Raw genomic sequence first — 23,834 nt, forward strand, 5'->3', positions numbered from 1 at the left:
AACATTTGGTTTAGAACTGTAGCTGCTTTGAACAGAACCTCTTATTTGTAGTTTTGTCTCATCGCACTGTGATCTACATGATGCCTTTGTTCAGTGTTTATCATCTCATCTTTAGTTACAACTCATTATACTGCCTTTTCACTTTTTCTTTTACCACTTTCCAAAATTCACTATTTAATAGCTAAACCACCTAGCGCAAATACGTGCCTCGGTGTGTGCACACAGCAAGACTTCGCAGCTGATACCCATTACCTTGGTGGATGGTGCCTGTTTATGCCCCTACTTGACACGTTTTTCATGTGTGTCCTCTGACCGAAAGTGTGAGGCCCCAACATTTACTTCTATCATTCACAGACCTGACTGATGATATTCCTTATCAGCAAATAGAAATGACACACATTTTATGTGTGATGAAACTATTGCAGACGCCAACTCCTGAAGCCAATCCTAGCCTTGTATGGCAGTGTCTTGTCCATATTTGATGAGATGATTTGGTATTTCTAATAAAATATTAACTCCTTGTAGGTTTTTTCGGGATACTGATGGCAACGATCCTCACGCTACTTAAAAATCACATGGGGGGCGCCTGGGTGGCTCAGTTGGTTGGGCGTCTGACTTCAGCTCGGGTCATGACCTCACAGCTTGTGGGTTCGAGGCTCTGTGCTGACAGCTCGGAGCCTGGAGCCTGCTTCGGATTCTGTGTCTCCCTCTCTCTCTGACCCTCCCCTGCTCGTGCTTTCTCTCTCTTTCTCTCTCTCTCTCAAAAAGAAATAAACATTAAAAAAAAAATCACACGGGGTGCTTGTTAATAATGCAAATTCTAAGATCCCATTCTCAGAGATTCTAACTAACGGGCCTTTTATGTGGCCCTTTTTAGCATTTTAGCAAACACTTTCAGGATACAGGTGGTGTCTGGATTGTGCTTTGACACACACTGATCTATACAACCTCAGATGTTAACAAATAACCGCACCATTAGGCTAGATCTATAAATTCTATTTTTTAAAAGTGCATTCTGCATTTTACAGATAGGTAAACAAGATACTGCACTCTGACTTTTATCAACAGATATCAATAACCGAATCAAGCATCACTTCAACTTTATTAGCTGACATTCCATCTAGTTCAACCTTGAACTATTATTGTCCTAAAGAGGATCACCAGCGCTTTCATGTGGTGGTTTGACCTTGGTAAAATACTGTGCATCACAGATTGTACGGCCTAGAATAGGATGACCCGTTCTAGCTAAGTCAGGAGACACCTGCGCAGAGAAGGAAATGGACTTATTTTCCTATCTAAACCAAATCGGGAACTTTGTCCTGTTTTATTTGTAACTAAAACACAACCGCAGAAACTCCATCAAATCTGTCAAGTATTAGCCAAAGATACACTTGACCTGGAGTGAAGTATCAGGAATTTTTAAACATTTAACTCCTAGTGTGTATTAGTATGAAACCAAGTTGAGCAGAACCCATTAATGTCACAGTGATCGGTTACCAATGGAAATAAATAATTCATGATGAAGGGAATTAGTCTAATTAGCAGGCAGTTTGAGTCCTTTGATAAAACCCAGCTCTAATTCCGTGAAGGGCAGGAAGTGCTGTCATCAGTCAGCCCTGAAAAGATTAGCATCTATTATGAATGAGGTTCGACACCCTAGCGAAGTCATGTGTGTCCTGGGGACAAACTTAATATGTTCCAGAATGGGACACAGTTTGTCTCACCAACACATCACGATTCCTACCAGGCTATTGTATGTAATAACAAGCAAAGATCAACGCTCCGTCCTGTCACTCACTCCGCTGTCCATCATCCTGACAACTGTGCAAATACATTCCCCATGCAAAGGAGGGAATGTGCCCTGAATACTTGTAAAATTGCACAAGATGTCAAAGAAAATATGTGTTACTTTCTCACTCACCAAAACAAACACACAGAACCAAATGTCAGCCTTGAAACTGACGGTTTCAGAGATGGTGGGCAATATAGGATGTCACGTTTGGTGTATACACATTTCATTTTAAAAACTGTTGTCAGCTCTCCCGGGAAATTTGCTTCCCTACTTATCTCTCTCTAGATATTGAAGTTACAAGATCAATCATAGGCTTCCAGCTTCCGCAACTGCAGATAAATGGAGATAAGTGTCCTCAGCAACGTAGCTGCTGGAATTCCAAACGAATACACGAAGGAAAACAGGAAAAAAAGTTTTTTTGTTTTGCTTTTCATTATCGTGCACAAATAGCTTGCATCTTTGGGATGGCTCAGTTCTAGGAAGATCTGCAGTTTCTGAATATGTGGCCTGATGTATCAAAAGATGTTGACTGTTCCCCACTGTGCAAGCCCCACATTATTTTGCAGCCCACAAGCTGACGCGGCATCAGCTGTGTTTCCATTTTTACTTCTGAGCCTTTTGAAATTACATGTTTCCATTTTGCAATTTGATGTAATAATGAAGAAACTCCAAATTTGTAAGTTATTGTATTGCTTGTTTTTATTGTGTAAAATTAATTGCTTCATTTATTTATGTCATTAAGAAGGGGGGTACCATTTTGCACATTTTATCATTTGCTGTAATAATTAACATGCCAATAACACCACAGACGCCTTGGAAACAGGAAGGATCAAGCCTGAAAGTCTGAATAGCATATAACATGGCAGCCCTTGCTGTTAGCAGAAGCTCCTTCCCAAAAGCGTGATGAAGAATGTAGCATCACATGAGTACTAACAATCCTGACGAGCACGTACTTGTGGAAATTAAGTGGAAGTGAGCATGTGTAGTCAACACAGGAAGTGACTTTTATAGAAGTAGAATAGTATCATTCTCAAAAATGGTCATGTGGCTGTCCAAACACAGTTGAGATAAGCATTGACACTGTAGACATACATGGGCGGCCCAAACTTGGTATTGACAACTTACTTAGATCTGAAAAGACAGCTTGGTAAATAGTTGGTATAGGTTCTTTAAAACTAGCTGTTACTAAGGAAGGTTAAATATCGGCTATATATTTCTTTCCAACGTATCTACAAACCGGAAAGCTGAATCAAAATCTTACAGTTTTGCATTAATGTATTCAGCATCAGAACTGTTCTGCAGGGGAGTACAGAAATGTTTCACAGATCTGCAAAATCATGAGCATTGGTTTATACCGCCTATAATGACCAATTATGCACACATGTATCTCTTGAAGGCGGGAACCATTCTTCATTCCTCTTTGCGTCTTCTCTCCCTCCTATGAGTCTTAAGCAGGGAGAAAGCAATATAATTGGTGTTGAGTGAATATTGACTGGATGAATGGACAGAACCTACTAACCAAGGGGTAGTCACCCAATCAAATGTTTCTCTACGAATAAACAACAGAATGACAACAACCCACACATATCTTAGAACACACCTGTTGCCTGAAGTCTCATGATATTGTCACGGCTGGTCTTTTCAGCTCCAAGAGCTGAGGATCTGGGGCCTATTTTTAAGAACTGGATGCAGAGTCCTGTTCTGACAGCGTCTGTCAGCTAAGCTTAAGCCTAAGAATCCCTTTGGGTCCTGCCAGGAGCTCGGACTCCACAGAGAGGGAAACCCTTTCGACTGAGATCCTATCTACCCTCCGATGTCCCCACACAGAAACCCATAAAAGACTGAAAGTATTTTGAGGACACTAGGCAACAAAAACTATTTTTCAGAATCCAGAACATTAATCGAAGTCTTGTGTCTCCTTAGAATTCAGTTCTCAGGGTACCTGGGTGCCTCAGTCGGTTGAGCGTTGGACTTCGGCTCAGGTCATGATCTTGCGGTTCGTGAGTTGAGCCCCACATCAGCTCACTGCTGTCAGCCTGTCAGTGCACAGCCCGCTGTGAATCCTCTATCCTCCCCTCTCTATCCCTCCCCAACTTATGCTCTCCTAAAAATAAATAAATGTTTTTTAAAAACATCTTTAAAAAAAAAAAAGGAAACAATTCAGTTCTCTTCAGCTGAATATTTAAGACAATACTGTACTTCTATTGCCAGAGCAGACAGTTCAAAGATCATAGGGACACTGGTTACTTGAATCCAGTAAAAATCACTAATTTAGATTAATTGAGAAAACCTGTCTGAATTAGTGAAGAATATTACAAACAGATTTTTTAAATAAGTGTTTTATTCCTTTCAAGAAGTATGGCCTCGCCTGAATGGGCTAGGATAACTCTAAAAGTATCTGCACTGAGAGTCCAGTGACACAGATATGGAATTACTATGCCATTTGCTTCTAAATAAGAATTCTAATTCATTTGTATCTATTACAACCTTTTAAAGCAGAATGTGACTTGAGCACTACACTTCCACTCACAAAGCTTGCTGAGTTACTTTTTGAACAGCTTTACGGGGGCACCTGGGTGGCTCAGTCGGTTAAGCGTCCGACTTCAGCTCAGGTCACGATCTCGAGGTCCGTGAGTTCGAGCCCTGCGTCAGGCTCTGTGTGGACAGCTCAGAGCCTGGAGCCTGCTTCAGATTCTGTGTCTCCCTCTCTCTCTTCCCCTCCCCCGTTCATGCTCTGTCTCTGTCTCAAAAATAAATAAACTTAAAAAAAAAAATTGAACACCTTTACAACACCCCTAAGTAGGCTTATAATTTTGCCTCTCTAAAACAATGCTCTTCTTTGGAAAACAAGCCCTAGAGATAGTTACTCCTATCAAGTTGGTTCAGTTTAACATACTAGTTCCTTTTTTACTTTTAAAAAGACTTTATATTTAAGTAATCTCTATACCCAGTGTGGGTCTTAAACTCACAACCCCAAAATCAAGAGTTGCACACTGTACCAACTGAGCCAGCCAGGTGCCCCCCAACACACTAGTGTCTAGAGGCCTTGGTACGTGCAGTTGATAACTACAGGGGATGGAAGATTTAAAAAGTAGATCCTATATGGTGAAAGTTGTTTTAGTCAGTATTTATGTTTCTTTTAAACCATCAAGGTATAGCTCAGAACACCTCAGTGACAAAAAATTTTGGTCTTACTAAGGAATCTGCTTGATCACTCAACACTTCAGACCTCACAGTTAACATTAGGTTACATACGTCTTACATCAAACGTTACCTTGTCCTGTGAAAATAAGCCAACGTGGAGCTAGGAAAGAGAAACTGGCTGAACTTTCTCCTCATCAGAGCATCACACTCAGAAACAGAAAGAAATCTTACCTTCCCCTTAAATAGTTCTTGTCATGCCCATCAGATTTTTTAAATGTTAACAAAAATAAAGAAAACAACCTTGAAAATATTTTATCACACGGAATGAAGACAAAGTATTGAATACATGTATAAGTAATAATTCTAAATCAGTGGTTTTTAACTACAGAGGGTAGAGTGAAAGCTGTAGCCTTTCTTTCCAGAAAGACACACAAAATGTTCACACACATGAGATTTGGGCGCAATTTCTTTAAGAAATCTGAGCTCTTCTATGTCTTTTGAGGGGCGTATTTAGGCAGTTCTTTCTTTAGACAGTACAAAAGTATATTTCAGTTCTGGTACCTAAAGAAATTACTACCGATTCTAAGTAACTTGATCCCAAATTGATCAGTTTCTAATTTTATCTCCCACTCCTTTTTTCTATAATTCTACTTTGCTCTCTGCTAAGAAGTTCTGAATTCACCTTATTTTGCAAAGAGATTCCAAAGAGAAGAATACATGGAATAGGTTCTCATCAGTGATGAGAGATGGAATGAGGGCAACTTTCAGAGCTAGTAATTTTCATTATTACCTACAAGGAGATATTTTGATAATTTTCTCAATACTTTTTCCCCTTTCTTGTTAACATAACCCCTATTACACCTGAGGTTAGAAAAGAACCCTCCCTGACAGCCTTTCTTGTGGCCAGAGGCAGCCATATCAACTCATGGCTGGCAGAAGCTTCTGGCGGGAAGCTCTGGGAATGCTCTTTACAAGGGCTCAGTGGTTTGCTCACTTCACTCTTTTGCCCTTTGCCAGAATGCAAAGATGACGCCTGGAGGCCTAGGATTCATCTGACAGCCACGAGGGCAGTAGTCACACACTAAAGATGGCGGAGCAGGAACAGGGATGGACAGTGAGGCAGGCATGACGCCAGCCCTGAACTGACTTATCACTAGATTTCACGTCACATGACAAAAATAAGCCCATCTTTTTAAAAACTACTGTTTTGTTGGGTTTTCTTGTTAATTTTTTTAATGTTTATTTTTGAGAGAGAGAAAGTGACAGAGTGTGAGTGGGGGAGGTGCAGAGAGAGAGGGAGACACAGAATCTGAAGCAGGCTCCAGGCTCTGAGCTGTCAGCACAGAGCCTGACGCGGGGCCCGAACTCACGAACTGTGAAATCATGACCTGAGCTGAAGTTGGATGCTTAACCAGATGAGCCACCCAGGCACCCTTTGATGGGTTTTCTTTTATTTGCAGACAAACCTGCATCCTAACTGATGTATCCACATCCACTCAATCATCTGCACTAAAACTGGGTTCCACTGACTTCCAGAGCAGTGTTTCCATAACTTTAATGAGTATATGAATCTTCTGAATATTGTAAAAAAGCAGATTCTGATTCAGGCTTGGGATAAGCCCCAAGAGCCTGCATTTCTAAGTTACCATGTGGGGCTAAGTCTGCTGGTCTATGCATGGATCACCCTTTGAGCAGTAAGGTTCTAGAGGATATAGAAATTGAATGCAAATTTCATCCATATGTGATTTTTCTTTCCTGGGGAGAAGTTCTATTATTTTCATCAGATTCTCAAAAGGGTCTGTCAAACAAGAAGATTTAAAACAGATACTCTATGGGATTAATTGACAACAAAAGAAAAGAGCCGAAATGACCATGGGATCTAATTCCCCATCCGTGCGGGTCTTTGGGAAAGTAGATAAAGCAAGAGCTGGTTATTCCCTATGTGCCCCAGTCTCTACCCACCTTCATTCCGTCTGTGCCTTTCTCTGGCCCTGGGAGGAGGACCCTATGAGCTCCATCACCTGGACTTTCTTATCAGCTGGCTCTGGTTGGGTTTACCAGTGGAGGCACCAGCAGGGAATCCTAAGCCTAGAGGAAAAAGAGGTGGGGTTTTCCTCCCTTACTTCTGTCCTGGGCGTCACACCTCTGGGTCGTATCTCTGGCAGATACTATGTCCCCTCCACAACTCCAGCTCCTCAGGCAGCCTCACTGGGCTCTGGCAACAGCATCTTCCTTCGTCTTGTCAGCCCAAGGGAGTAGTTCCCACTGTGGCTAGTGTCTGAGTGCCACAATATCCCTCGCCTGCTCACAGCTCTGGGGTAGTCCCTTCATACAAGTCTCTCTACTCGAACTAACTGAAATGGATTCCACTTCCTGCTGGATCCTGAATGACACATAGAGCAGCTGCCCTCCGGGTCACCAGGCCAGGGGCCACCTACCAGTGCCAGTTTGGACTTCTCTCTCTAGCACTTCAAACTGTTTGCCACCGTCACACCTTTCGGACCTCAATGTGCCCCTTCTATAGTTTGCTAAGACCTCCAGTGAGGTGGGGCAGGGAATGGCAGCAGCCCCTTCCTGCCACTATTCAAGGACTCCTCAAGGACTCCTACCTTCTCCTCCTACCTTCTCCTCCTCCTCCTCAAGGACTCCTACCTATCACCTATAAGATGGAAAAAAATAGACTCCTTAGCAGAGCATCAAGGTCCCTTTCCAGCCCCACTGTCAACTTCTCTTCCAGTCATGTCCTGTGTGAGTTCACACTTACCCATTGGACACTCCCTAAATACATGTTGTTATTTCAAGCCTCTAAACCTTTTCACTTTTTCCTACTTCTTAGAAGGGCCTTTTACTCCTCAGTTTCCCAGGAAATTCCTACTTGTACTTTAAAATTCTTCCAAATGCCACTCCCAGAGACAGTTAGTTCAGCCATCCATTCTGTCCATCCTCTGTGCCTTCAGAACATTCTGTACATGGTTCCTTCTACCCATCACTCAACATGGGGTAATTTGTTTCTAGGTCTGTCTTCTCCATTTGCTTGAGCTTGCTGAGGACATGCACAACAGCTTCTTCAGGTCCATCTCCCCAGTGTCTGACACATGTTAGTGTCCTTAAACACGGGAGGGAAAGGGGTGAAGAGAGAGGGAGAAGCCTTGGGAACATTTACATCTACTTATAGGCCTATCCTCTCTGTGGAAGCAACGTAGCAGCATCCCACCTCCATCTTCCAAGAACCTTTATGTATATGCTAAATTTTGTATATGCCTTGGATCCTTGGAGAGATAGTAAGGCCTGAGATTAAATCCCTAAATAGTCATATAAGCAGGGCCGATGCAGGGCTAGACGCTGCTCAGTGATGAGAAATACAAGGCGAGGTATGATTAAATGCTCAGGCACAACCCATTTGTATCATTCTCCTGGAAATTCATCAAATGACCTACAGTTTTCCGTTTCTACAATAATTGTTTTGTTTTGTTTTTTACCTTAGTGTAATATTTATTTTTCATGAGTCCCCTGACTTATAAAATATAAGCTGGCCGGAAGATGGCGGCGTAGGAGGACGCGGGGCTCACAGCGCGTCCTGCCGATCACTTAGATTCCACCTACACCTGCCTAAAGAACCCAGAAAACCGCCAGAGGATTAGCAGAAGGGAGTCTCCGGAGTCAAGCGCAGACTAGAGGCCCACGGAAGAGGGTAGGAAGGGCGGCGAGGCGGTGCGCGCTCCACGGACTGGCGGGAGGGAGCCGGGGCGGAGGGGCGGCTCGCCGGCCAAGCGGAGCCCCCGAGTCTGGCTGGCAAAAGCGGAGGGGCCGGACGGACTGTGTTCCGACAGCAAGCGCGACTTAGCATCTGGGAGGTCATAAGTGAACAGCTCTGCTCGGAAAGCGGGAAGGCTGGAGGACAAAGGGAGGGAGAGCTGCTGAGCCCCCGGACGGCAGAGCTCAGCTTGGCGGGGAACAAAGGCGCCAGCGCCATCTCCCCCGCCCATCCCCCAGCCAAAATCCCAAAGGGAACCGGTTCCTGCCAGGGAACTTGCTCGCTCCGCGCAAACACCCAACTCTGTGCTTCTGCGGAGCCAAACCTCCGGCAGCGGATCTGACTCCCTCCCGCTGCCACAGGGCCCCTCCTGAAGTGGATCACCTAAGGAGAAGCGAGCTAAGCCTGCCCCTCCAGCCCCCGTGCACCTTGCCTACCCACCCCAGCTAATACGCCAGATCCCCAGCAACACAAGCCTGGCAGTGTGCAAGTAGCCCAGACGGGACACGCCACCCCACAGTGAATCCCGCCCCTAGGAGAGGGGAAGAGAAGGCACACACCAGTCTGACTGTGGCCCCAGCAGTGGGCTGGGGGCAGACATTGGGTCGGACTGCGGCCCCGCCCACTAACTCCAGTTATACACCACAGCACAGGGGAAGTGCCCTGCAGGTCCTCACCACGCAAGGGACTCTCCAAAATGACCAAACGGAAGAATTCCCCTCAGAAGAATCTCCAGGAAATAACAACAGCTAATGAACTGATCAAAAAGGATTTAAATAATATAACAGAAAGTGAATTTAGAATAATAGTCATAAAATTAATCGCTGGGCTTGAAAACAGTATACAGGACAGCAGAGAATCTCTTGCCACAAAGATCGAGGGACTAGGGAACAGTCACGAGGAGTTGAAAAACGCTTTAAACGAATTGCAAAACAAAATGGAATCCACGATGGCTCGGCTTGAAGAGGCAGAGGAGAGAATAGGTGAACTAGAAGATAAAGTTATGGAGAAAGAGGAAGCTGAAAGAAAGAGGGATAAAAAAATCCAGGAGTATGAGGGGAAAATTAGAGAACTAAGTGATACACTAAAAAAAAATAATATACGCATAATTGGTATCCCAGAGGAGGAAGAGAGAGGGAAGGGTGCTGAAGGGGTACTTGAACAAATTATAGCTGAGAACTTCCCTGAACTGGGGAAGGAAAAAGGCATTGAAATCCAAGAGGCACAGAGAACTCCCTTCAGACGTAACTTGAATCGATCTTCTGCACGACATATCATAGTGAAACTGGCAAAATACAAGGATAAAGAGAAAATTCTGAAAGCAGCAAGGGATAAACGTGCCCTCACATATAAAGGGAGACCTATAAGACTCGTGACTGATCTCTCCTTTGAAACTTGGCAGGCCAGAAAGGCTTGGCACGATATCTACAGTGTGCTAAACAGAAAAAATATGCAGCCGAGAATCCTTTATCCAGCAAGTCTGTCATTTAGAATAGAAGGAGAGATAAAGGTCTTCCCAAACAAACAAAAACTGAAGGAATTTGTCACCACGAAACCAGCCCTACAAGAGATCCTAAGGGGGATCCTGGGAGACAAAGTACCAGAGACATCACTACAAGCATAAAACATACAGACATCACAATGACTCTAAACCCATATCTTTCTATAATAACACTGAATGTAAATGGATTAAATGCGCCAACCAAAAGACATAGGGTATCAGAATGGATAAAAAAACAAGACCCATCTATTTGCTGTCTACAAGAGACTCATTTTAGATCTGAGGACACCTTTAGATTGAGAGTGAGGGGATGGAGAACTATTTATCATGCTCCTGGAAGCCAAAAGAAAGCTGGAGTAGCCATACTTATATCAGACAAACTAGACTTTAAATTAAAGGCTGTAACAAGAGATGAAGAAGGGCATTATATAATAATCACAGGGTCTATCCACCAGGAAGAGCTAACTATTATAAATGTCTATGCGCCAAATACCCGAGCCCCCAGATATATAAAACAATTACTCATAAACATAAGCAACCTTATTGATAAGAATGTGGTCATTGCAGGGGACTTTAACACCCCACTTACAGAAATGGATAGATCATCTAGACACACAGTCAATAAAGAAACAAGGGCCCTGAATGATACATTGGATCAGATGGACTTGACAGATATATTTAGAACTCTGCATCCCAAAGCAACAGAATATACTTTCTTCTCGAGTGCACATGGAACATTCTCCAAGATAGATCATATACTGGGTCACAAAACAGCCCTTCATAAGTTTACAAGAATTGAAATTATACCATGCATACTTTCAGACCACAATGCTATGAAGCTTGAAATCAACCACAGGAAAAAGTCTGGAAAACCTCCAAAAGCATGGAGGTTAAAGAACACCCTACTAACGAATGAGTGGGTCAACCAGGCAATTAGAGAAGAAATTAAAACATATATGGAAACAAACGAAAATGAAAATACAACAATCCAAACGCTTTGGGATGCAGCGAAGGCAGTCCTGAGAGGAAAATACATTGCAATCCAGGCCTATCTCAAGAAACAAGAAAAATCCCAAATACAAAATCTAACAGCACACTTAAAGGAAATAGAAGCAGAACAGCAAAGGCAGCCTAAACCCAGCAGAAGAAGAGAAATCATAAAGATCAGAGCAGAAATAAACAATATAGAATCTAAAAAAACTGTAGAGCAGATCAACGAAACCAAGAGTTGGTTTTTTGAAAAAATAAACAAAATTGACAAACCTCTAGCCAGGCTTCTCAAAAAGAAAAGGGAGATGACCCAAATAGATAAAATCATGAATGAAAATGGAATGATTACAACCAATCCCTCAGAGATACAAACAATTATCAGGGAATACTATGAAAAATTATATGCCAGCAAATTGGACAACCTGGAAGAAATGGACAAATTTCTAAACACCCACACTCTTCCAAAACTCAATCAGGAGGAAATAGAAAGCTTGAACAGACCCATAACCAGCGAAGAAATTGAATCGGTTATCAAAAATCTCCCAACAAATAAGAGTCCAGGACCAGATGGCTTCCCAGGGGAGTTCTACCAGACATTTAAAGCAGAGATAATACCTATCCTTCTCAAGCTATTCCAAGAAATAGAAAGGGAAGGAAAACTTCCAGACTCATTCTATGAAGCCAGTATTACTTTGATTCCTAAACCAGACAGAGACCCAGTAAAAAAAGAGAACTACAGGCCAATATCCCTGATGAATATGGATGCAAAAATTCTTAATAAGATACTAGCAAATCGAATTCAACAGCATATAAAAAGAATTATTCACCATGATCAAGTGGGATTCATTCCTGGGATGCAGGGCTGGTTCAACATTCGCAAATCGATCAACGTGATACATCACATTAACAAAAAAAAAGAGAAGAACCATATGATCCTGTCAATCGATGCAGAAAAGGCCTTTGACAAAATCCAGCACCCTTTCTTAATAAAAACCCTTGAGAAAGTCGGGATAGAAGGAACATACTTAAAGATCATAAAGGCCATTTATGAAAAGCCCACAGCTAACATCATCCTCAACGGGGAAAAACTGAGAGCTTTTTCCCTGAGATCAGGAACACGACAGGGATGCCCACTGTCACCGCTGCTGTTTAATATAGTGCTGGAAGTTCTAGCATCAGCAATCAGACAACAAAAGGAAATCAAAGGCATCAAAATTGGCAAAGATGAAGTCAAGCTTTCGCTTTTTGCAGATGACATGATATTATACATGGAAAATCCGATAGACTCCACCAAAAGTCTGCTAGAACTGATACATGAATTCAGCCAAGTTGCAGGATACAAAATCAATGTGCAGAAATCAGTTGCATTCTTATACACTAACAATGAAGCAACAGAAAGACAAATGAAGAAACTGATCCCATTCACAATTGCACCAAGAAGCATAAAATACCTAGGAATAAATCTAACCAAAGATGTAAAAGATCTGTATGCTGAAAACTATATAAAGCTTATGCAGGTAATTGAAGAAGATATAAAGAAATGGAAAGACATTCCCTGCTCATGGATTGGAAGAATAAATATTGTCAAAATGTCAATACTACCCAAAGCTATCTACACATTCAATGCAATCCCTATCAAAATTGCACCAGCATTCTTCTCGAAACTAGAACAAGCAATCCTAAAATTCATATGGAACCACAAAAGGCCCCGAATAGCCAAAGTAATTTTGAAAAAGAAGACCAAAGCAGGAGGCATCACAATCCCAGACTTTAGCCTCTACTACAAAGCTGTCATCATCAAGACAGCATGGTATTGGCATAAAAACAGACACATAGACCAATGGAATAGAATAGAAACCCCAGAACTAGACCCACAAACGTATGGCCAACTCATCTTTGACAAAGCAGGAAAGAACATCCAATGGAAAAAAGACAGTCTCTTTAACAAATGGTGCTGGGAGAACTGGACAGCAACATGCAGAAGGTTGAAACTAGACCACTTTCTCACACCATTCACAAAAATAAACTCAAAATGGATAAAGGACCTGAATGTGAGACAGGAAACCATCAAAACCTTAGAGGAGAAAGCAGGAAAAGACCTCTCTGACCTCAGCCGTAGCAATCTCTTACTCGGCACATCCCCAAAGGCAAGGGAATTAAAAGCAAAAGTGAATTACTGGGACCTTATGAAGATAAAAAGCTTCTGCACAGCAAAGGAAACAACCAACAAAACTAAAAGGCAACCAACGGAATGGGAAAAGATATTTGCAAATGACACATCGGACAAAGGGCTAGTATCCAAAATCTATAAAGAGCTCATCAAACTCCACACCCGAAAAACAAATAACCCGGTGAAGAAATGGGCAGAAAACATGAATAGACACTTCTCTAAAGAAGACATCCGGATGGCCAACAGGCACATGAAAAGATGTTCAACGTCGCTCCTTATCAGGGAAATACAAATCAAAACCACACTCAGATACCACCTCACGCCAGTCAGAGTGGCCAAAATGAAGAAATCAGGAGACTATAGATGCTGGAGAGGATGTGGAGAAACAGGAACCCTCTTGCACTGTTGGTGGGAATGCAAATTGGTGCAGCCGCTCTGGAAAGCAGTGTGGAGGTTCCTCAGAAAACTAAAAATAGACCTACCCTATGACCCAGCAATAGCACTGCTAGGAATTTATCCAAGGGATACAGGAGTACTGATGCATAGGGGCACCTGTACCCCAATGTTTATAGCGGCACTCTCAACAATAGCCAAATTATGGAAAGAGCCTAAATGTCCATCAACTGATGAATGGATAAAGAAATTGTGGTTTATATACACAATGGAATACTACGTGGCAATGAGAAAGAATGAAATATGGCCTTTTGCAGCAACGTGGATGGAACTGGAGAGTGTGATGCTAAGTGAAATAAGCCATACAGAGAAAGACAGATACCATATGGTTTCACTCTTATGTGGATCCTGAGAAACATAACAGAAACCCATGGGGGAGGGGAAGGAAAAAAAAAAAAAAAAAAAAAGAGGTTAGAGTGGGAGAGAGCCAAAGCATAAGAGACTGTTAAAAACTGAGAACAAACTGAGGGTTGATGGGGGGTGGGAGGGAGGGCAGGGTGGGTGATGGGTATTGAGGAGGGCACCTTTTGGGATGAGCACTGGGTGTTGTATGGAAACCAATTTGACAGTAAATTTCATATATTAAAAAATAAAATAAAAAAAAAATAAAATTAAAAAAAAATATATATAAGCTGATGAGAAGAGGGGAAAAACTATGGGTATCTTATGGAAGCTCATTTAGTATTCATAATGGTACCCTAAAAGATAGAGAGGATGAAATCGCTTCAATAATTACCATCTTCTCTCCCTCCCTGCCAATAACCCAGTGCCTTTATCCTTACTTCACATACTTCTGTGCTTGACCCGTATGTGCTGTGTCTTTATGAACCAAACATAAAAACTCAAATATTCATCTGCCTCATTCTGTATCTCCTTTGTTTCTCCCACTGCTTCATCTCCCCTGTAAAATCTCCAACAATAAAGCAACGTGTTGCCACAGCTAAGAACACACCAAGGAACATTCACGGCTAAATCTGCATTGCTTACAGCGAAAGCTTTTGTTCATCTTTATGAAGTGTGTGTGAGGGCCCCTAGTGATTCAGACCCCACTGGCTATTAATCATGTTGTTTTGTATCATTCTTCCTGTTGTGCACAGCAATGTAAGTGACATCTGTCTCAAAGCTAACTGTAAATATCTTGGTTAGAACCTCTGAGTTAATCCCGCAGCCTTTTGCTTGCTCCTGGGCAAGCGGCAGATTCCCCAAATTACCGCTCCCTAGAAAGTCCTTCACCAGGACTTTTAGGTCTTGTACGGACTACAAACCACTCTCCAACTTTAAGTCTTGTAACTCAAGAATGGTGCATGTTGGCTGCATGGCATGCTTCCTGCTTATGTGTGATTGTGTAGGAATAATCGTTTCCATTTTTCTCCTCTGGAGAGCAATTAAAAGACAAAGAGGTAAGGGGTGCCTGGGTGGCTCAGTCAGTTAAGTGTCTGACTCTTGCTTTTGGCTCAGGTCATGATCTCACAGTTCATAGTATCAAGTCCTGTGTTGGGCTCAGTGCTGACAGTGCAGAGTCTGCTTCAGATTCTCTCTCTCTGCCCCTCCCCTCTGTTCTCTAAATAAATAAATAAACAAACATTAAAAAAAAAAAAAAAGACGAAGAGGTAGAACTGCTTTCCAAGTCTCAACCACCCTCATTTACTATCAATTCAGTTCCAAGAGCATCTTTTCTGGTCTCCTGGGCATTTTTTACTCGTAATCATTTAGAAATAATCTTACTTTGATGTTGACATTGTGACAGGAGAGCAGGGGTTTTCCTTCATTCTAAACACAGAAAGGAATGAATTCTGCCAAGGAATTTATTTGGACTCAAAATGAAAGAGAGGCCTGTCACCCAGATTTGGGTCCTAGCTAGGAGCTGTTGACAGGCAGGAATGTGGAGGAAGATGCGCTCCCCTTCCCCCTTTGGTTGTTTCTCATACGGTCTCATTATTTTGAATGGTCCCGGGTATGGCAGTGACTGCTCTCTGTCCCCCGATATCACTTTTCCCTTGCTCTTCACATAGCAGAATCTGTAGTCTTTCCCTTTCTCTCTCAATGTAACAGAATCTTTTCAGGCACCTAAAGAAAAAAAGACTGCATTCCCCATCCTCTCTTGCAGGTAAAGATGGCCATGTGAGTAAGTTCTGGCCAGTGAGATGTGGATGGAGCTAGTGAGTACAATGAACAGACTAAACCCTTCAAAGGAAGGGGCATATCTTTCCCTCTCTATTCCTTTTGGCTAGACATGGAAATAGGCCATCTTGGACATGCCGGTGAAGGTGGAACAGGAAGACAGAAGATGCCTGGGCTCCTGACTTATCCCTAATAGTCTCTAGATGCCACAGGGCTTGAGGTCCCTCTATTAAGGATCAAGGTTACTACTTTCCAGCTTACCAACAATAACTCTCTTTATTACTTCCCTCCTGGTAACCTCCTTACTAAGAATGGAGAAATCAGACCTTACAGGATAATTTTTAAATTCTCTCCTAATATTTTACCTCCAGAGAACCTTACCTTACAGTGAAGTTTGTTATCCCTGTTTTATAGATGAGGAAACTAAGACAAAGTGCCTTACTCTCAGCATTGATATTACCATTCATGGGAGGCTGCAGAAAAGATCCAAGGGTCAAGCCGCTCAAGATCCAAGGATCTCAAGAAATGAAGAACCTCAGGAACTCACTGGCTCTTCACACTGCCAGATGTACCAGTGGGCCTTCCGTTGGCAAGACATTTCTAATATTGACCACAGGTGAGGTTCATAGAGACTGTCCCGGTTCCCTCTAGCACCTACTTCACTCTGTCAAGTTTTCAGGGCCACCACCCTGGCCTCCCTTCATTCACACCCCTCTGCATCATCGCTGTGGGGCAGGACAGTGACACCACTTGCAGCGGCCAGCACTGTCCTCCTGATAAGCAGCCCGTAGCAACAGGATCATTCTGCTTCTGTGTTGACTATTTGCTAACCCCATATAGAGCTTAACTACAGTACTTTACCTGTTTCCCATGCCCCAAACCATTGGATTCCTTCCCTGAAACGAGCTGTCACTGGCTCAAGATCTGCTTCCTTCAAAGTATTTTCATGGTCAGGGCGCCTGGGTGGCTCAGCCGGTTGGGCATCTGGCTTCGGCTCAGGTCGTGATCTCACTGTTCATGAGTTTGAGCCCCACATTGGGCTCTGTGCTGACAGCTCAGAGCCTGGAGCCTGCTTCGGATTCTGTGTCTCCCTCTCACTCTCTGCCTCTCCCCCACTCGCACTTTGTCTCTCTCTCTCTCTCTCTCAAAAATAAATAAACATTAAAAAAATTGAAAAACAAAAGATTTTCATGGTCAAAAAAGCAGAAAGCAGAATGCCCTCATGGAACAAGACACGCTTGTGGTCAGGAGTTCACCCCTCCAGACTGAACCAATGAGAAGCACCAAATGCTTTTTTGTGCTTGAGGGAAACGGTGTAATTTGACTTTGGAAACTCCCATATCACTTTTCTGTTCTCTGGCCTCCTGTCTCGCTCCTTCCCTGTCCATCAGATGGTCAACTGGCTTTGGATACTCCGGAGGTGGAGGAAAGTCTGACAAAATGCAGATCCTCACACAGAGCTGGTGTACAAGAGCCTTGGGTTGCTTGTAATAACATAAGCTAATTGTGATTATAGTTGTTAGTAAATTCATATGTTAGTCCCTGAGAGCATCTGTAATATTTTTAAAGTATCCAAACCCAAGACTAATAACCATAATAATAAAAATTGGGGCATGTGGTAACTAAATAGGGGAAATATTTTGACTTCGCTGCAGGAGAGAAGATAGGACAGTAGTACATGTGACTCACCTGTTAAAAAAACATCCTGATTCAATGGATCACAGGGGTACAGCCTGGATTTTGCATTTCTGACAAACTCCTCAATGATATGAATGCTGCAGGTGCATGGGCCCTGCTTTGAGTAGCAAGGACCACAGCACTTTCATGACATGCCACATGGGCAATAACCTATTTGTTGATCCACTTCTTGCTCATGACAACAACAGAAATACAGCTATTATTCTGACCAATCTTTAAGTTCTAATTAGTTCTCACATTTTATACCTCCTCAGAAAGCTAAAGTGAGTAAGAATTTGTTATCGCTGGGGGCTAGGGAGAGTCTTCTTACCAGATTGGAATCTTCAGTGGGCCCAGGACTCAGCTACCTATGTGCAATACTCTAAATTATTGTCTGGCATGGAAAAATGGCTGCCTCTCTGGGTGGTTCCATGTCACAGAGTCTTAAGGGACCATTCAGGCCAGAAACCCTGTGTTACAAGCTTCCCAGAAGGCAGACTCTGAGACAGAGATCAGCAGCCAAGACATTCTTGGGATGAACACATGTGGATGGGAGGAGGCGGGACTGGGCCACAGACACCGAGCTGTGACACAGGCACAAGGAAGTTCTTAAGTCACAAGGAGCCCCTGAACCTAGGATGGCCCTTCAGAGTTGTCCCAAGTGGAACTAGGGAGCCAGGCCTTTCTACCCTCATGTTGATCAGTCATTGCATGCAGGCTGACCCTGGAAAGAGTATGACCTTGAGAAGGAGAGTTCTTCTCTGCAGAGAACTGACATTTGGGACCATCCAGAAGCTGGTAGAATAGGTTTTTATTCCTGGGAGATCTGAGTGATGCATCACTCTGTCTACCATAACCTGCCCTCTGGAAGCTCCCAAGGATCTTAAGAAAGGCTTCACCAGGCCTTCAGAGCTAGAATTACCCTTCAAACAGCAAATGGCCACTCTTCTACCTTGTTTCTTTTTTTTTTTATTTTTTTTTTATTTTTTAATATATGAAATTTACTGTCAAATTGGTTTCCATACAACACCCAGTGCTCATCCCAAAAGGTGCTCTCCTCAATACCCATCACCCACCCTGCCCTCCCTCCCACCCCCCATCAACCCTCAGTTTGTTCTCAGTTTTTAACAGTCTCTTGTTTCTAAAGCCTCAATTTTATTCACTCTCAGCCAAGTAGCCATGTCCTTCAGGGAAGACAGGCTCTAGCCTGCCATTCATGGTTGTCTCATTCTCCTTACCATTGATGGCTTGCATATGGTAAAAGGACACAATTCTGGCCAGTGAGGCTTGAGGGGAAGTCTGATATGAGCTTCTGAAAAAGCCTTCCTCACTGTTAAGAACATGAGAGAATGTCCCATCCTTTGTCTCTGACTTGGATCAATGTTATTATGTCTACGATGGCTGGGACTGCAACCATGAAGGTAAAGGCCTAAAGACAAAAGCCATATGGCAGAACATAGAGAAAGAAAGAACCTGGATCTTTGATGGTACCATTGAGCCACTATATTATTCCACCCTGGAACTGCTTCTTCTAGACATCTCATTATGTGAACTAATTAATTTCTTTACTTTTTAACCACTACAGTTTTTTAAATCATATACAACTGAAACATCTTAATAAGTTCAATGCTTAATCAATACTCTTTAAATGAATAATTGAGTCAATGAATGTCAGGCTCAACCACTGCACATGAAGCAGAGTGACACAGACTTTATCATTTTATAGTTTTCATTCTGTTCTGTGTGGATTTGGAGCAAAGACGTTCAAGGGAAGAGAAAGAGATGGAAAGAATACTTGAACTTAGGACAGAAGGAGTCTGGTTTTTATAGTAGGGCTGGATTTAGAAAGTCTCCACAAAGGCACATGGAAAAAGTATGTCCCAACTGCAGTCCAGCTGCTCTGGCGGGGGCGGTGTGCTGATGGAAGATGTGAATCACACCTCGAGAAAGCAGAGCAACGATCAAACCTCATCTGGTAATGCTGCATACTTAATGTGAATTATATCTTAGAAATAGCCCTGCGTTTGACAGCCACTGAGCCTCATGCCAGCCACTTTGTCTTTCATTCTATAATTAAACAGGAGTCCTTTCCTTGGGTTTGGAGCTTGCAGAACTCCATCTTTTGACTAATTCACCTTCAAATCAGTGCCGTGTCTTGATGTATTACAACGATAGGCTGTACCACGCATGTAATCCATCACAGCCGTCAGCTGTTGCTGGGCTCCCAGCATAGAGAAACTGAGCCAGCTGTTGTCCTGACACATCGGAGCGATGCATTACCCAAACCTAGGACACCAATGATCTATTACTCCAAGATGGCACTGTCCAGAATAGAGATAGTCCTGGGGCATATGGAACATCATGCTGGCTTGACAGAGACTTACTCGCGCGCTGGGAAAAGCTTTCCTAACACCAAGTGGTTTGAAATAGATTGGTTTCCAGACCCAGTTCAGTGGTTTTAATAAGGGGGTGCAGAAGCATTCACATGTATTGCTGTTATTGATCAAACTCGGGACTTCAATTTCTTAGTAACGTATTTGTGAAAAATCAAGGCCATCCCGACAGCATTTTATGTATCTTAATCTGTATTGTTGATGATTTGAATTGTCTTTACACAAATCTTTCAAGTCAGCAAATGATATAGGCTGCTGGTTCAACATAAGGGCCCCCAGTTGGGTATGTCTAAAGAGGAGCTGTTTAAATATTGACTGCTGAGAATTTGCTGAAATCATCTACTTCCGGTTTGCTTTTTGTTCTTCAAGTGAGCACGTGCACTGGCATCTGCATTGTGCATCTGCATTGGTGCACAAGAGCACAAGTAAGTTCCCTGAATCACTCACATGAAATACTTAGAAAATTATAGCTAGCTCTCCCACTTATCCAGCCTTACCAGTCCTGGCCTGTCTGAAGAGGAAATGAACCCAGAAAATGGAAATATTTAAAGATGAGCTATAAAAACTCTTAACTGTTAGCTCTCAGATAGTTTTCTAATTCTTTATAAAGAGGCCTGGTGTTTCTTTTTTTTAAAAATTTTTTTTTTCCAACGTTTTTTATTTTTTTATTTTTGGGACAGAGAGAGACAGAGCATGAACGGGGGAGGGGCAGAGAGAGAGGGAGACACAGAATCGGAAACAGGCTCCAGGCTCCGAGCCATCAGCCCAGAGCCTGACGCGGGGCTCGAACTCACGGACCGCGAGATCATGACCTGAGGCCTGGTGTTTCTAAGCGATTCCTCAGTTCCTCCAGCATCTTTAAGAGGCTACCAGTCTAGTGAAATTATTTTCCTGGCTGTGACTCCAATGGCACAAAAGGGACCCTTTTGTACCTAAATGTCTCATCTGTGATATGAGAAACGGTAGGTGAATAAAGAGAGGTGCGATCTGCCCAGATCTGGAGGAGGCAGCACAGGCAACAGAATCTTATATTGGGTAGTATAACAGCCCTCTCTAATTTTTTTTCCTTTTTTTATGGTGGCAAAATATACACAACATAAAATTTACCATTCTAATCACTTGTAAGTGTACAGTTCAGTAGCACTAAATACATTCATAATGTTGTGCAACTATCGCAACTCTTTTCATCTTGTAAAGCAGAAACTCTAGACCCATTGAACAACTCCCCATTTCCCCTCTCCCTTTCCCCAGCACCTGGAAACCACCATGCTACTTTCTGTCCCTATGATTCTGATCACTCCAAGTACCTCATATAAGTGGAATCATATAGTGTCTGTCTTTTTTGTGACTGACTTATTTCACTTAGCATAATGTCCTCAAGGTTCATCCATGCTATAGCATATGTCAGAATGTCCTTCCTTTCTAAGGTTAAATAATACTCCACTGTATGTATGTACTACATTTTGCTTCTCCATTATCTGTTGATGGACACTGGATTGCTTCCACATTTTAGTTAATGTGATAAATGCTGCTAGGAATGTAGATGTGCAAGTATCTCTTTGAGACTCTGTTTTCAATTCTTTGAGGTATATACTCAAAAGTGGAATTGCTGGAATATACAATAATTTTATTTTTAATTTTTTGAGGGACTACCTTTCTGTTTCCCAGAGCAGCTGAAACATTTTATGTTCCCGCCAGTGATGCACAAGGGTTCCAATTTCTCCACCTCCTCACCAACACTTGTTATTTTCCAAGTTTTTGGAAGTAGCCATCCTAATGGTTATGATTGATTTCCATTTCCCTAATGATTAGAATCCTATCCATTTTAACAACAAAATTTTAATTCTATGTAAAGAGGAAAGTTAGCCAATAGTACAGAAAAGTTAGATGAAGAAATCTTTCATTCTCGGGGCTCCTGGGTGGCTCAATTGGTTGAACGTCTGACTCTTGATTTCGGCTCAGGTCATGATCCCTGGGTCATGGGATTGAGCCCTGGGTCTGGCTCCACACTGAGCATGGAATCTGCTTAAGACATTCTCTTTCTCTCTCTCTCTCTCTCTCTCTGCCCCCCTCCGCCCCTCTTGCCACTTGCATGTACTCTCTCTCTTTCGGAAGAAAGAAAAGAAAAGAAAAGAAAAGAAAAGAAAAGAAAAGAAAAGAAAAGAAAAGAGGAAAGGAAAGAAAATAAAAGAGAAAGAAAGAGAAATAAAGAAAGAGAAAGAAAGGCAAGAAAGAAAGAAAGAAAGAAAGAAAGAAAGAAAGAAAAAGAAAAGAAAGAAAGCTTTCATTTATTGCTACCCCCTATATGGCCAAAAAGTAATGATGATGATTTCCATAAGTAAAATACCCCAAGATAACATGTTTGGCACCTCTATGGAATGTTCAGTCAGCAATGTTGTTTGAGGTTCATTCTCTCTGTCTCCACCAGTTGGAATAAGATCTCCCTTGTTTATACAGGCACAGAATAATCCCTTTTTACCCTCCACCAAGAAAAGAAGCATGGGAGTCCAGGGGTGTTTATCTTTAGAAAAGCAATGAAGACTATGTCTTTGACATGGATAAAGTAGGTGGGGTGACCAGTTGTCCCAGTTTGCCTGACACTCTCCCAAGTTTAGTGCTGCAGCCTCTTGTCCTAGAAGACCCGTCAGTGCCTGGCAAACTGGGACGGATGGTTACCCCAGCAGTAGGTCCTCAGGAACTCACACTAGGGGGCCATGTAATTAAGCCAAACCAGGTCATTCTGTCTAACCCTAGACTTCTATTTCCTCCCGTGCAAATGTTGTGCAGTGAAAAATACAGTTAGAACTAGGTTAAGAAATGGGTTTGCAGTAGACACAGCTCTTCACAAAGGGCTCTAGGAGAGAAGAGAAAGGGATGTAACATTCATTAAGCAGCTATTTTAGGCGCTTCACCTAATGCATTCGTATAATCCTCACTACCTTGAAGTCAATGTTATTAATACTATTTTTTACAGAGAACATTACTGAGACTCAGAGAGACTGAGTAACTTTCCTAAGGTCATATGGGTAATGAGTAAGTGGCAAATTAAGGATCTGAGCCAAAGCCTTTCTACTTCCTAACACAATCTTAGAAGTAGATAGATGAGTACAATTACAGGAGAAGCCTCTGCCCAAAATAGACTGCTCTACTGCTTGTAATTCTTTCATTATAAAATATATTTCTTGCATCCAAAAAATGTTAATAGCCTCCAATTAAAAGGCAAAAGTTCCTATAAAGGGAGCTTGAAGGAGTTGAAAGTATTATAAGCTAACATTTTTTTTATTGGCTATATCTGATTTCAACATCTTTCCTAAAGTCCAAGTTAATGGGTTCTAGATAACAATCTACAGCATAGCCTAGTGCCTGTGGAATATCACTGTGCTTATTCCCATTTCTTTCTGTATTTTCCTCTTCAAGTAATTTTTTAAATTGTTAGGGAAAATGTTGCTCATGGGGCAACATTGGCTCAGTCGGTTAAGTGTCAGACTCTTGGTTTTGGTTCAGGTCATGATCTCACAATTTGTGAGATTGAGACCCGTGTGGGCTCTGTGCTGACAGCGTGGAGCCTGCTTGGGATTCTCTCTCTCTCCCTCTCTTTCTGCCCCCACCCCTCAAAATAAATAAATAAACTTAAGAAAATTTACCCAGAGTTACCTTAGTACACCTATAAACTGTGACCCAAGGTCCATGTTAGGTGAACACGACCCTTTGCCCATTGCTAAAACAGGTCTCTCTCCAAGCATGTCAATTCTAGAGAACATCACAGTCATGGATCCCTGAGGCACTGATCATCTCTCCCACAAAGAATCCTTCAGAAAAGCCACAGACCTCACCCATGG

The sequence above is a fragment of the Panthera onca genome, chromosome C1 (assembly GCF_046562875.1).
Source record: "Panthera onca isolate mPanOnc1 chromosome C1, mPanOnc1 haplotype 2, whole genome shotgun sequence".
Lineage (NCBI taxonomy): Eukaryota > Metazoa > Chordata > Mammalia > Carnivora > Felidae > Panthera > Panthera onca.